The sequence below is a fragment of the Podarcis pityusensis genome (genome assembly GCF_964106645.2).
Source record: "Podarcis pityusensis genome assembly, chromosome: 12".
NCBI lineage: Eukaryota > Metazoa > Chordata > Lepidosauria > Squamata > Lacertidae > Podarcis > Podarcis pityusensis.
Window position 1 is genome coordinate 52,881,268 of NC_138037.1, and position 14,283 is coordinate 52,895,550.

The 14,283-nt window shown below is 44.3% G+C and overlaps 1 protein-coding gene across 1 annotated transcript in view; it reads left to right on the forward strand.

Annotated features, from left to right (window-relative positions):
- BMPER (BMP binding endothelial regulator) overlaps positions 1 to 14,283 on the forward strand; it is a 177,280-nt gene that overhangs the window by 53,602 nt on the left and 109,395 nt on the right. The window lies entirely within an intron of this gene.

Here is a 14,283-nt window from a genome sequence, read left to right on the forward strand (position 1 = left end):
GTACCTTATGAGTGAAACTGTGAGTGAATTTGTTACAAAACCTAGATTAAAATTTGGTAGGGCCAAATTCCTTTTGTTGGCAAGTTGTTTCAAGTCTGCTATGCACGTTAGTTGAGGTGGTGTGTGAAATACCTCTCCACGTGATTGAGGACAGGTCGCCTGGTTATACACCACAGTTGAGATCCTTACTTATATCAAACATACATTTAAAATTTGCTTTACAAATGCAGAAAGTGCAAAAAGTGTGTATAATTGCTTGGGTGATAAAACGCCATTAAAGTCAAGAAAATGACAAGCACAAACAGGATGTAGATTTCAGTCCTATTCCTTACCAGGGAACAACCTCTTGTTGAACTCAACAACACGTACTTTTGAGTAGATGCAGATAGGATTGCACTGTTAAGGTAATAACTGACCAAGCTCAGACTTGGTTATATGACCCATGTATGATGATCTTAAACTTAGATGAACATGCTGTGCACTAATATTTTACTAGGAAGCAGTGGGTCTGGAAGTGATGCGCACTTTCAGTCGTTAAGTGTGCCTAACTCAGTGCTTTGCAGGTTCAGGATCTGAAAACCCCCAGTGAAAAGAACTGAGGAAGTAGTTCCATGGCAAAAGACCTTGGTGAACTCACGTTAATGGGAGTAGATGGACTAAGTCAATACAAGGCAGCTAGTTTTATATTCCGTATTCTACAGTGGTCTGAGATTTCTTGAAATCTGATTTGTTTCAGATTATTCCAATTGGTTTGACTTAAGTGCCTTTAGGAGGGTTATCCCTGGGTGATAGCTGGCACAGGCTAAAGAAGAAGCACCCTATAACCCCTTTTTTAATTGGCAGCTTTGCACATGGCACAGACATGTTGTGCAACCTGCAGGATCTGGGCCCCAATGGCTTCAATTAATCATTCATCGCGTTCGGCATAGCTGAAGTCAGATTGGCTGTGCATGCTTGCCTTTGCCTTGGGGTGCAGTTGGCTGTTTCTCTTCTCCAGCGCCTCCTTAACTTCATCAAACAGAAGTTGCACATTGATTAAAATACAATTAATAGGCTGCCAGTTTGTCAGTGTTTCCTTCCCCACCCCTTCCGTTCCTACCCAGAGGACTAGGACTAGGTGTGGGTTAGTGGAAAGAAATCTCTCAGCAAACTGAAGAGCAGTGCAGCCCTCTTCCTCCAAGCCTTCTTCATTCCTGTTTTCTTTACTCCTCCTCATCTGTCTCACCTGCTTATTTGCCTTTGAATAAGGGTCATACCTGTGCAAACTGAACATGAGCTGTGCAGCCATCACGAAGAATTCTTGCAGAAGTTTGCTGCCTGTGCTCTGGAGTGTCCTCCCCACCCAACCCCTTAAAAAAGAGAAGAAGATTGCGGCAGCAAATCTCTTATCGGAGAAGTAGGGCGGATGTCTGTTTTCAGATACCTATCTAGTCATGCGATAGTATGGGAACTGGCTTGTGAGTGATATGCTGCAACATGTGAGGACTTTATTAGATGAAAGGTATTTTTCCCCACCCCTAATTAGATTTCCACTGTGATTTCAGATTGTAGTCATTCGGCATGACTCCCGTAAGGGAGGAAGAACCAAAGTGCGGAGGAGGAGGGAGACCAAAGATACATCTCTGCAAGCGTTCCCCTCCCCTTCGGTTTTGGCAATAGGAAGATAGGTGGAAAAACACAAGGCTGTTTAATTTAACTATAAATTCCCATTCCCAGGAATGTCTCTGACAGTCAGAGCTTAGAATAGTGCAGCAGCTTAATTAGAATACAGGAGGAAAAATGTTTCTGAAAGCTAAATTGATTTTAATACAGCTGTGCCACCTGTTTGCTCACTTGGGGCAAGAAGCTATATGTTCCAGGGGAACAGTGTAAGTGCAAACTGCTCCCTGCCCACCTGTGATTTCACCGCATTATTTCAGGCATCTTCCATGCTAGGATTAACAGCTAGTTCCACCCTACGCTCTTGTTCCCTTATACAGATTCAGACCACCCGTCCATGTTGCTTGGTATTGATTGCAATGGCTGCAGTGACCCTTCGGATTTTCAGACATGAGTCTTTTCCAGCTGGGATGTTTTGTATGCAAAACGCATGCTCCTTAGCCTCCTCTTTCTTTCTGTCTTTTGGCCTTTGTGGGTCAGTAGCTTGGGGGCTAGAAAACAGAGAGGAACCAAGGCACACAGGCATAGCTGTTCTGCCACTCCCAACATTAAAAGGTTAGAGCAGGATCCAGGGTGTAGCTAAGCCTGGACTGCAGCTAAGCCTACACTCCAACAGCAGTTGATACATTGGCCTGATATGTCACCCATAAAATGAGAAGCCTTCTGCAGTCATTACCCTCTGAAGAGGGAAGCATGGGTAGAGGGGGGCTGTGGGGACTTGTGTCTTGCGCCACTGATGAAGCCACACAGCTCCTCCTGCCCCTACAACGTATCTGCGGAGGCTCTCTGCCCAAATGGGAACCCTGATCGAAATGGCCTGAGGAGAAATTTAGTGCTATGGCAGCCAAGCAAGTGATAACCAGACTTTGAAAAACGACCTCTTACAGAGCTTACGGAGTCTGGTATGTTTCGGTGATGAGAAAACCTGCACACCAAGTTAAGGAGAGCAAAGGTCACAGTACAGAGACGGCTACAGTGGTACCTCTGGTTAAGAACTTAATTCGTTCTGGAGGTCTGTTCTTAACCTGAAACTGTTCTTAACCTGAGGTACCACTTTAGCTAATGGGGCCTCCTGCTGCCACCGCGCCGCCGGAGCACGATTTCTGTTCTCATCCTGAAGCAAAGTTTTTAACCGAGGTAATATTTCTGGGTTAGCAGAGTCTGTAACCTGCAGCATCTGTAACCTGAAGCGTCTGTAACCTGAGGTACCACTGTACTGGCTTTGTAGCCATTTGATGCAATTACCTGGGTGTCTGTCCATGGCAAGTCACCTGTGAATTGTATCTCTGCTCCAGAGTAAATTTTGCACCTCACCATGCTAATCATCCTGAGTGAATGAGAATCTTAGTTAACAAGGTTCTTGGGCTTATTAACATGATCCTTAACATGATCCAGTGATCCTTCTTTTCCCTGATCCTATCTGTACTTGCATTCTCTGCCCCTCAACCCCATATTGTTCCATTTTCACATGCCTGCAGTATGCCTTCTGCAGAGCCCACAGCTTTGGTGGCTTCCCCTTTGCTCAGCAGAAGCCGGACTAAAATGCTTTGACTTTACTGCGCCAATGTTTAGTGTCCATATGTTGGATACAAGTTGCTGGCTGTTACTGATCCAGATGGCATCCATTCTTAAGTCAGAGACTTGAAACACACTCTGTTCCATTAACACGTCCACGAGCAATCTCATCCTTTGGGTGACTTAAGGGTTTCCTGGTAAACATGAAAATGTATGGGCCAGTTCTGGACATAATTGCCTTTCAGTCAGCGAGCAGCCTTTAAATGGCTGGAACTCTCTGGGGAAGTACATTTATGTGTGAAAGAAGGGCAGGGTTATGGGGATCACTTACTGAAGCCCAGCTGTCCTGCTATAATTTATCCATCTAGCATTAATGTGGTAGCGCTTGCTCTAGTGGAGCCAATTTTGCAGAAGCCTTGGCTCTCCCTTCCCCCACCCCCTTCACCTTGAAGCGTTCACTCCATTGATGGACTGGTCACATTAATCAGGTGTATTTTTCAGTAGCCACACTTGCAAGCGCTTGAGAAGGAGGCTGCCTGCCTGTACAGGGAGGAGGGTTGCTGGAACTTTTGGCTTTCACATGTGCTTCCTTCTTCTTCTTCCTTTTGTTGTTGTTTAGTCATTTAGTCGTGTCCGACTCTTCGTGACCCCATGGGCCAGAGCACGCCAGGCACTCCTGTCTTTCACTGCCTCCCGCAGTTTGGTCAAACTTATACTGGTAGCTTCAAGAACACTGTCCAACCATCTCTTCCTCTGTCATCCCCTTCTCCTTGTGCCCTCCATCTTTCCCAAAATCAGGGTCTTTTCCAGGGAGTCTTCTCTTCTCATGAGGTGGCCAAAGTATTGGAGCCTCAGCTTGAGGATCTGTCTTTCCTTGTAGCCTATATTAAATAGTCAGGTTCCAATTATCTCATTACTTATTTCCCATTTTGATGTACTGTAACTGTTTAGAAATAATAAAAAGGGGGCAGGCTTGGCAAGAAAGCAGCTCTCATGGAAGGATGGTAACCATGGCAAAGTTTTTTCTTTAACGAGAGTATGCCAAGCCCACAACGGAGCCCTTTTAATTGCAGAGTCTCCCACATACCCATGTTACCGAGACTATAATCTGTATGAGTTCTGGCATGTGAGGTATTTGGAGATAAGAGGTACTGCCATGCTGGGAGAGGAGGCAGAGCTATTGAGTGGCTTCAGAGGAGGACTATTCTAGTTTTAGTCTCCAACCAGGAGTGCGGAAGCAAGGCAAGCAATCAGCTGGCCTATTAAGTGGTGAGGGGGGGGGATATACTTGGTTACTGCTATAAAACAGACTAGGCAAGAGGGGAAAGACAGGTCACCTTTCATCTCTGCAGGAAATATGCAGATGAATATCAGGCAGGTGTCCTGCGAAACAACTGTCTGCCCCATTCCCATTGGTTTAGCTATCACATAGCTAGTTATCATACAGTGGTACCTCGGGTTAAGAACTTAAATCGTTCTGGAGGTCCGTTCTTAACCTGAAACTGTTCTTAACCCAAGGTACCACTTTACCTAATGGGGCCTCCCGCTGCCACCGCACCACCACCGTGCAATTTCTGTTCTCATCCTGAAGCAAAGTTATTAACCTGAGGTACTATTTCTGGGTTAGCGGAGTCTGTAACCTGAAGCATCTGTAACCCGAGGTACCACTGTATTTGCATCCCGTTCCTCCTCCAGCGACATATGCCGATGTGGTGTAGTGGTTAAGAGCGGTGGACTCGTAATCTGGTGAACTGGGTTCGCTTCCCCGCTCCTCCACATGCAGCTGCTGGGTGACCTTGAGCTAGTCACACTTTTCTGAAGTATCTCAGCCTCACTCACCTCACACAGTGTTCGTTGTGGGGGATTGTTAGCCGCTTTGAGACTCCTTAGGGTAGTGATAAAGCGGGGTATCAAATCCAAACTCTTCTTCTTCTTCCTCAGTCTCACTTGTGATAGGGATAGGGAACCTGTACTCCCCACCCCACCCCGGATACACTTCCCACCATCTTGGACCATTAATCATGCTGGCTCCCATTGAGGGGCGTGAGGGTCCAACAACATGTCTTTGCAGTTCCATCTGAGGTGTCCAAGGCGCTGCCTTCCTATGCTTCCCATTTCAATTTACGTGGCCTGATGATGCGGATAAGACTCTTGCAATTCCTTCTGCCCTTAAACTGGTGGTCATGTGTCCATGCCTCCCGAAGAAGCTTGTCTTGGATTCTGTGGTTTATAACAACTCTCAGCTGGTTGCAAACGTCTCATTCTTGGGTAAGGTGGAGTTTGAGGATGCACCTGGGTCCAGCTTTGTTCTTGGAGGCTCAGGTAGGCTTCATGCCTATCAGTGCCTTTGACCAGGTATGGCTGGTACGCCAACTATGACCATTCTTGGACATGGATATGTATTAATTTGGATAAGTTCATTTATTATTTTTAAGGTCCTTAACATCTTGGGTCCAGGACACCACTCCAAACCTGTTTTTTCTTTCTTTCCAGGGGGAGTGCAGCCCCACCCAGAACATCTTAACCTGGTTCTGTGGATTGCTGCATCCTGTCTAATAGGCTGTCTATAATCCTTTCTTCCTTGAGTATCTCTGCTCAATTTTGAACCCAGTTATTCTGTTTCAGTAGCAGAGGGTATCTCAAATCAGTGAAGAAATCAAGGCATTAATGCCATTTCACTACAAACAGTCAGGCATTGCTGCTGTTACCTTTCACTCAGCTCCAGTTAGATGGAAATAATTTCAGATGCCCTTCACTTCCTTTGTTGAGGTGATGTGTATGTATATGTATATTGATTTTTCCATAAGGCAGTCTGAAAAAGTTGAATTTCATAAGGTGGGAGGTTGAGCCTAAGGCTTGGGTGAGAACAGGAAACCTAAAAGAATTCCATTCCGGCTTTTGGCAACAACATTATTTTTATCTCCAATTATTCACAAATTTAAATGAGGTGTTTTTTTTTAATCTTCAGTCATCCAAAAAATATTTTTAACATTCTCCTCCTTAATAGCAAACTCAGGTGGTGAGTGCTGACAGAAATGGAGCCAAAATGGCACCAATGAAAGGAATCGGCATGTTTGAGGAGAATGCAAAGATTTTTAGAAGTATACAAAATGCCATTAAAAAAACCTTTAATGAGGTAAAACTCCCTAGTGAGGACTGAGCATGCTCAGTAGCCACAGAAATCCATGTCATATGGAAAAGAAAACCAGGAGGGATGTGACTGAGTGGGGTGGGGTGGAATGCCCTGCTTAGAGTTTAATTAGAGATGTTAGAAGTGAGAATACACTGCATCAATTTATTGCAGGTTTCGCTTTTATCAGAAATGTTTGTGGGGTAAAGGTTATTTTTTAACATGCCCATTCATATGTATAGGAATCATCTGGCTCTCGGCAACGATTAAATTTAGGAGTAAAATCCGGGGGGGGGGGGAGCTCCAAAAGATCTCAGTGAAAATAAATGTGTCCAATGGCCACAGTATGCTGAGCATCTTTAGTGGGGGAGGGGGAGGAGGGGAAAACCAAGGAGAAGTGGAATGGAGTATCCTGGAATAGGACATGGACGGCTGGCTGGTTGAAACCGTGAACAGGAGTGCTCCACATTGCAGCAAAACAATGACCCGCTCCCTATAAAAGCAAACCTCGATGGTCAAATACTGATAAGCAAACCTAGATGGTCAAATACTGATAAGGAGAATGGGGCTCCCCAAAATAAGGAAGTGATTTCTGTAAACTTGAGGGCTTTGCAGGTACGTAGAAGTAGGGAAGTCTCTAAATTAAATTATTTCCACTAAGTAAGCGTTGAGTAAAAGACAACAGTAGCAGTGCCAGGCAATTCATAGTGAATAGCCATTGGGAAGACAACTAGTCTATAGGCATGTTTGCTCACATTCATCCTCTTCATGGAAAAGGATATTACACCATAACAAGGTGACCAAGGTCTGTCTTTTTCTTTTTCTTTCCAGATTTTCCTATTTCCTAGTTTATCCTCTTCAGGTTCTTTGCCTTTTCTTCCAACATGCTCTGAAACCCCCTCTGTCTGCTTCCTGGCTGCTTATTCATCCCACCGTCATTCCTGGAGCTCTTCAGATAGAGTCTGCAGGGGGTCTTGGTCCCAAATCTGATATGATTGTTGAGCATCTGGTCTGAGTCTCTCAGAGCCTGATCTGTTTTTCGTTCATCTCCTGGGGCCAATTCTGACACCTGGAACTCTTGACATAAACATGGAAAGATTTCTTGTCTGAGGCTGCAGTCCTTTTCAACATCGAAACTACTTGGTGAAATCAAGATCTGGTCTGAGATGTCACCATCTCCATTTCTCATTTTCACCAAATCCCGCTGAAAACCTGAACTGTTGTCGTGATAGCAGTGAGGGACCAGGTGCAGGGCAACAAAATGGAATTTCATCCAGTTGGTTATGAGATTTGGGTGATCTAGTTTTGAGTGTTCAGTTCAGGTTGGGCTGAACTCTCTCATAATATAGGTTTACAGTTTGGGGGCTATTTATTTCGGTTTTTGGGTGCCCAGGTTGTGGCAGTAACTAGGTGGGTTGTTTTTTTTTACTAGCTCCAGTTAATGTGTGCTGTTCTGCTGGAAAAGACAGACATTGCTATGATCATTCATGCTTTAGTAGCTTCTAGACTGGATTACTGTAATGTTCTTTGCATGGGCAGCCTTGAAGAAATTGATCCAAAAGCTGCTGCCAGATTTTTTTACCACGGACTGACCAGATGGAAAATATTATTCTGGTTGTGTACAATCTTATTTGGCTTCCTATTTGCTTCTAGGCTTAGCTTTGAGCTGGTTCTTACCTTTTAATAATACTGGTACAAACCTTTCACAGATTTTCATGGGATACAGGGTGCAAACTGAACGGGCCTACTGAAAGACGCAGGGAGGGGAGGTTGTGAAGAACTTGAACGGTTTTTTTTGGTTTTCACAGGGTGTGCACGCATAAATATTTGGCACAGTTGGTTTGGGAGAAAGTCTTCATAGTGCCCCCAAACTCTTCGTTGCTTCAAGCAAGGAGATTCTGCTCTCATGCATGCACAGACTTCTTACCTTGGTTTTAAATTATCCTTTTTGGATAGATGAACCAATCTTTCCACATCCTTAAGAACTCAATCCAGTTTTTATTATTACTTCTCAGTATCAATGTCGTTATAGCACTGGGGAAAATTCCTTTGTCTATGCCGTGAGCCTGTAAATAAAGTTAAAATGTTGTTTTATTTTTTATTCTGGGTTGCATTCTACCTTAAACAGACTACTAAAATAGAATTATATGTAGTATTAAGGGATTAACATGAAAGGAGTGATGAATTTATTCATTAAAAATGTGATCAACTAATACTTTATTTCAATCTCATAAAAGATATATCTCTCACCTTCTAAGCTCAAGGCATCTCTGCCGGCACCTTAGTTAGATAAAGCAAGGATCTTTCTTACAAAGCATGCATTTCTGGTAATAAACATAGCTTTCTTATTTTTCCCCTAAACTGAGAATCTCACTGTGATCATATCCAGCATCCTGTGGGCTTTTTCAATAGGGATTCAGTATTAAGTTCAACTTCCTTTGAGTATTTTAGCTCCAAATGCCAACACTTCTCTGAATTGGATTTCTCTCTTATTCCTAATGATAATTAGCATAAGTGAATGGGCCATCAAAGATCAAATGTCACAGACAATATTTTCATATTCACCATGTGGCAATACCAAGCCCCTTAGAAAGTACATGGCCAAGAATGGAAATGGTGTCCTGTGTTAAAGGTAAAGAGACCCCTGACCGTTAGGTCCAGTCACGGATGACTCTGAGGTTGCGGCGCTCATCTTGCTTTATTGGCCGAGGGAGTCATGTGGCCAGCATGACTAAGCCGATTCTGGCGAACCAGAGCAGCGCATGGAAACGCCATTTACCTTCCCGCTGGAGTGGTACCTATTTATCTACTTGCACTTTGATGTGCTTTTGAACTGCTAGGTGGGCAGGAGCAGGGACTGAGTAACGGGAGCTCACCCCGACATGGGGATTCGAACCGCCGACCTTCTGATCAGCAAGTCCTAGGCTCTGTGGTTTAACCCACAGCACCACCTGCGTCCTATGTTGCCTGTTGACTAATATGGTTAGCCAAATTGGAAGCGGTTTAATGTTTTTTTCTATATAGGTTAATGCTGTTTTGTCTGTTCCCATGTCTAAAAATTAGCTAAACAAATAACCGCTTTCACCATTCTGCCATTAGGAACAATAGTGGTAACTGTGGAACTTTCTTAAAAACAACCTGGGAAGATGTGGCTTTGGGCTTGTATCCTAATTCTCTAAGCATGAGTATAGATAATAGACCCCAGTATCAATATTATACATCTTCGTGTCCCCATCACCTTTGTCTGTGCTCTGATGGGGAATACTTAGTTGAGGTAAATGGGTCACTGGTCTGACCCATTGGAGTCTGTTCTTATGTTTCTTTTACAACATTTGCTGGACAGGGTCCTTTTGTATTCCCCCACCAACCCCCAGCATGTATACAAACTGGGGTGGGTGCGGGTGCGTGTTATTGAACACACATAATGATGTTAAAGGTTGACAAGTCCCAGTTCATAAAGCCTTCCTAATTAACAAGCCAGGATTGATTGCTTCCACTGACAAGCAAAGACTTAAGTTTACACAGTTCAGGCCATAAATGTGGGCCATTAACAGGCTGCCCCTGATGAGAACCTACATTTTTTATTGGCTTGGGGCTTCACTGGAGTTCATAAATATATTTGTTTGAATGGACACCTCAGAAAATGTGTTAGGGTGGGGGGGGGAGTCCGTTTCCCAGGGAAGAGGTGCAAAAGACTGAGGAGAAAAACAAAGCCTCTGGAAGCCCCTTGAAAATAAATGAACAATAACCCCTGATGACCGTAAGGGAACGAAACTATTGCACATTACTGCAGACATGTCCAGAGAGTGCAGTGGATTTATGTTCAGCTGCTGAGGCACTTTTTATAAATTGCTTTCAAATGGAATGTGTGTGGTATCTCATGGGGCCACTTGTTTGAAAAATTGATTTAGGTCTAGAAGATTCCCACAACTTGTAGTAGGAAGCAGTAAAAGCAACAGCTTGTCAATGATTAGAGCCTTTGTTTGCGAAACGTTTTATGATGAGTCTAGGATCCTTCTGGCTTGCAGACTGCAGCTTTGGATGCATTTTTTCCACAAGGGACAGGTCACTTGTGGAAAAATGCAGAGTGCACAGCGAAATTTACGCCGTCCCAGCTGTATTGCAGTGCATCTTACCACATAGTCACTACTACCATTATATTTATTACACAGTGAGATAAAACACATTTAGCACGTAAATGTCATTGCTTGGGAGAGAGGTGGTGGGGGAAGGCATATCCCAGCATGATGAGCCCCCCAATATGAAAAGCAAGTGCAGAGGTGCCTGGGAAAGCTACACAGCGAATGCTACAGCTGGGATGGCAGATGTTGTGGCGATCACACAGGGCCCCCGGACATTTCAGCGTCTATTGATCCCTGTGCCACCACTTTATTTCCCGCTGCCACCACCCAGGCCCTACCTGGTACAATACTGAGCCCAGTCAGGGTTAAATTGGAACATAAACTTTTGTTTATTTATTGCAGTTTAACAAGCGTGTGGTTTCATAAACAGTATTGGTCAATTTCATTCATGGGGTGCCTATCCAGACCTATAACTTCCGCTACCTGCTCTCACTCACTAAACCACCTCTCAGATATTTACTTGTCTTCCCAGCCTCTGTTTTTGACTCAGCTTATTTTGCTACACTTAACTCAACCTACCCACAAACTCTATCCCAATTCACTCCCACTCCAACCAACCACCCAACTCCTCACGAACACCCCTTTTTGCCCCTCCCAGAGCTGGTTTTATAGTCACTCTGACTTCACCCCCTGGGTTCTGATAGGGTAACCTGATTAACTATTTCACCTCCAGCACTCTCATACGTTAACGTCACAGATGTTTTGTGTGACAGCCACACAGGCAAATGCTCTGCCATGTCTTCTGACCCTCTGCAACACTCGCAAGTGCGGTGTTCATTCTAACAAGGAATCTGCCAGGCAGGTATTACGGTGGCAGAAAACCATACTTCCTAGATATAAAGCCTGGGGACAGCCTTTGTTGGTGTAAGTCAATGCATACAGAAAGCTGCATTTAGAAACTTGCAAGTAAAGGAAGAGACGCCCAACAACAGTACAGGGCTCCAATAGTGCATAATTAAGTTACGTTAGGTAAAGGTAAAGGTACCCCTGCCCTTACGGGCCAGTCTTGACAGACTCTAGGGTTGTGCGCTCATCTCACTCTAGAGGCTGGGAGCCAGCGCTGTCCGCAGACACTCCCGGGTCACATGGCCAGCGTGACAAGCTGCATCTGGCGAGCCAGCGCAGCACACGGAACGCCGTTTACCTTCCCGCTAGTAAGCGGTCCCTATTTATCTACTTGCACCCGGGGGTGCTTTCGAACTGCTAGGTTGGCAGGCGCTGGGACCGAGCGACGGGAGCGCACACCGCCGCGGGGATTCGAACCACCGACCTTTCGATCGGCAAGTCCTAGGCACTGAGGCTTTTACCCACAGCGCCACCCGTGTCCCTTTTCTGTTATTTCCAGTTGTGCTTTAAATTTATCCACCTTTGAAAAACACAAGAGCAAGGACATTAAGGACATACAGACTGGAAGGTCACTCTACAATTTTTGCCCCACTGTTAAATTTCAGCTCCTTAGTTGTAGTGTTAACTGCTTAGTGGTTTTGTTACACTCAAGCAGTATATAAATTTAGTTAAATAAAACAAATTCCTGAACTCCGTGACTGCGAGATCATTCTGGCTACTAGCTACCTGGTGTAATATATGCACTGTGTACACCAGGTAGCTAGTATGATAGCATCTACCGGTACTTTATTCAGGGAGAAGGAGTGGCCCTTTCAGTTTTCTTGTTTCTTTGTTTTAGCTTTTGCTCCAGGTGAGTCCTTTTTATCATGGAATGAAGTAGTTCCTAATTGGTGGTCCATGGCGTAACCCATCCAGGGGGTCTGTGGCACATGCCCTTCAACTGTCCAGGACCTCCTGTTTTTGGGTGCTGTGCTCTCATGTGGGTCATGTGACTTGCACGGGAACACATCCTGGTTTTGCACTGGAACATATTGGAGGGTACGGTGGCACCATTCACATAACAAAAACTACCGCAGAGATATCAACATTTTCAAAAGTGGGGGGTCCATGGCTTGGCTTTTGAAAAACAGGGGGTCCACAGTACCAGACGTAGCGTATTGCAGTTATTTTCCAGCCTTGGAATGCCATTTGCCTGCTCTGCTTTTTAAAATGAATCATCTCTGTCTTCCTTCTTGTTTTCAGTTCATACCCATTTTCACAGGGTGTATTTTTTTGTAACACTTCTATGGATATTTTATTGACAGAACTTTACACTTCAAAGTATACATTGCACAGTGGAACTATGTCCCACATGTAATTAGTCTGGATCTTTTAATCACAGACTTAATGCAAATTCCACAGAAGAAGTGTTGAGTAGTTCTTCAAAGTAGCCATTAACCATTGTATGTTTCTTTTAATATATATATAATTGGGGGAAAACAAAAGGATCCGATTATTGAAAACCACAATTAACTCTGAATTGTGACTGTTTTCACAGCCTTGATCTGCCTCTCGTACCATTATCACATTCTCCCCAACTTTCAGTCATATTTTGTGATGATTTATTTCCGTACCTGTGCACTGATGGTGCAGCTTTAGGATCAAGCTTACAGGCATATGTTGATCTGTCTGCTGTCAAACAGCTGTTGAGGATGTACATAGATTACACTGAGCATATGCAGCTGCAGACACAGCTGAACAAGGTAATGTAGTGCAAGATAAATTTTGGAGATCACAAGATGAACATATAGATTAGTAAATTGAGGGGTTAACTATGTGTTACACCCAGATGTATGCATTAAAGCACCCTGGAGCAACTTTGGAAGAGAATAATTTGGACTGGAGAACCAACAAGCAAGTATGTCTAATCCACTTCCTGCTTCTCCATCCCAGATCACATCCCCATATGCTTCAGAATCACCATCACTGATGAGGTTTCAAATGCTGTTTGCCCTTGATTTGAACCCTGCTGGAAGAAAAGTGGTTTGGAGACTCCGGGAGAGGATTAGACAGACATACCTGTTAGTTTTCTGTTCCAATTACCCTCTTCCAAAGTTGGGCACCCCTCGCTGCTTCTACAGATTTCCTCCTCCTGAAGCCTCCTTTTTCTTGTGCTCATTTGTGCTTACAGCATAGCTAGCCCCTGATCATACTCTAGTTCCCACCATGATCCTGCTCATACATGAGTTCAGTCCTGATTACGATATCCTCTAATAATAATAATAATAATAATAATAATAATAATAATAATAATTTATTATTTCTACCCCGCCCATCTGGCTGGGCTTCCCCAGCCACTCTCGGAGGCTTCCAAAAAAATACTAAAACACTGCAATACATCAAACATTAAAAGCTTCCCTAAACAGGGCTGCCTTCAGATGTCTTCTAAAAGTCTGGTAGTTGTTGTTCTCTTTGACATCTGGTGGGAGGGCGTTCCACAGGGAGGGCGCCACTACTGAGAAGGCCCTCTGCCTGGTTCCCTGTAACTTGGCTTCTCGCAGTGAGGGAACAGCCAGAAGGCCCTCGGTGCTGGACCTCAGTGTCCGGGTAGAACGATGGGGGTGGAGACGCTCCTTCAGATATACTGGACCAAAGCCGTTTAGGGCTTTAAAGGTCAGCACCAACACTTTGAATTGTGCTCGGAAACGTACTGCTCTGATTCTTGTGTTTTGCTTCTTTTGACAACTTGGCATGCACCCATTTCATAGTAGAGTTATGCTCTTGCCCACACCCCCATTTAAAATTTTTAGGAACTAGTATTCATATGGAGAGCAAAGGCAGACTGGTATTCATTAAGAAGCTTTTAAAAAAACAAAACAGCTTGTGAAGTACTCTGGCAGCAGCTCTCCAGGATGGAGGGGAGTCTCAGCATAACTGGAGATACTGGGGATTGAACCAGAGATCTTCTATATGCAAAGCAGATGCTTTGCTACTGAACTATGGGCCTTCCTT